Source organism: Primulina tabacum, chromosome 15 (genome assembly GCF_025594145.1).
Source record: "Primulina tabacum isolate GXHZ01 chromosome 15, ASM2559414v2, whole genome shotgun sequence".
NCBI lineage: Eukaryota > Viridiplantae > Streptophyta > Magnoliopsida > Lamiales > Gesneriaceae > Primulina > Primulina tabacum.
The window spans coordinates 26,664,503-26,666,285 of record NC_134564.1 but is presented as its reverse complement, the minus strand read 5'-3'; positions in this window follow the sequence as shown (position 1 = coordinate 26,666,285).

Below are 1,783 nucleotides of genomic sequence, written 5' to 3'. Positions count from 1 at the left end.
CTTCATTATATGGATTTAAGGGATTCCATTGAATTTTAAGAGAATTTGGGCATAAATTGTAAACTTTAAAATGTAAAGGATTGGATCAAATTAACTTACAAAATTTTGGAGACTTAAGTGCATAATATATAATTATAAGAGTTGGTAATGCAAGAGTTAAGAATTTTGAGGCTTATAATGAATAAATCGAGAATACTATGGGCTTAAGGGATGAATTTCGAAGCTTTTAGGCCTAATTTGATAAATTCGTGAAAAGCAAGGGCCGAATTGCAAATCTTCAAAAATTCACGTTGGGAAATCGTGTATTTTCGAGAATTTTTTGGATCAACTGTCGAAATTTTTGAGAATTATGGGTTATTAATGATAGAATTTCATGTGTATTAGGCTTGAATGTGTTTGATGATATATTTGTCGCATGAAGGATATTTATTTAAGGTGTAGCTACCTATGCATTGTTAAATTCAGGAGTTACACACTCATTCATATCCGAGACGTTTGTCAAGCGGCTAAAAATTATACCAGCGTACTTGGAGTTGAGCTTCAGAGTTTCTATCCCTTCTAGTGATCACATGGTTACTACAGAAATAGTGAGGAATCTGGAGCTTCGGTTGCAAAAGAATTTTGTACAAGCAGATCTGATTGTACTCCCAATGCCTGAGTTTGATATCATTCTTGGCATGGATTGGCTGTCTTTGAATGGAGCTTCGATAGATTTCCGGCAGAGGTCAGTATCTGTCCGACCACAAAGCAGGAAGGTTGATTGTTTATGAGGCAGCGAGGAACATGTAGATGGTGCACATTATTTCATGTATCTGTGCGAGGAAAATTATGAGGAGGGGCTGCCAAGCTTTTCTGGCGAGCATTGTTTCAGTATCTGATTCAGTCAGTCAGAGGCTAGAGGATGCTGAGGTTGTCAGAGACTTTCCTAGCGTTTTCCCTGAGGACGTCTCTGGCTTCCCACCAGATCGAGAGGTTGATTTTCCTATCGAGTTGATGCTGGGGACAGCGCCAATTTCTAAGTCACCCTTTCGTCTAGCACCTGTGGAGATGAAAGAGCTGAATGACCAGATTTAGGAGTTGATGGACAAAGGTTTTATCCGCCCTAGTTTTTCTCCATGGGGCGCACCGGGATTATTTGTGAAAAAGAAGGATGGTAGTATGCGACTTTGCATTGACTATTGAGAGATGAACATAGTCACCATTAAGAATAAGTATCCCTTGCCTAGAATTTAAGAATTGTTTGATCAGTTGCAAGGAGTTTCGATTTTCTTGAAGATAGATCTCCGTTCAGGATACCATCAGTTGAAGGTGAGAGAGTCAGATGTTCGTAAGACTGAGTTCAAGACTCGATATGGGCACTACAAGTTTATGGTAATGCTATTCAGGTTGACTAATGCACCGGTGATCTTCATGGATCTCATGAATCGCGTATTTCAGCCATATCTAGATCAGTTTATCTTAGTCTTTATAGATGATATTCTGATTTACTCGAAGAGCAGGGAGAAACACAATTAGCATTTGAGAACGACTATCCATATATTGAAAGCCAGAAAGATATTTGCCAAGTTCAGCAACTGCGAGTTCTAGCTCAAGAGAGTGGCGTTATTATGCCACATTATTACTAGAGATGGAGTCGACGTCAATCCCAGTAAATTCGAGGCAATCAGAGATTGGCCCGTGCCTAATAGTGTGACAGAGATCCGCAGTTTCTTGGGTCTAGTTAGTTACTACAGGAAGTTTATTTAGGACTTCTCTGCTATTGCGGTCCCCATGACCGCCTCGA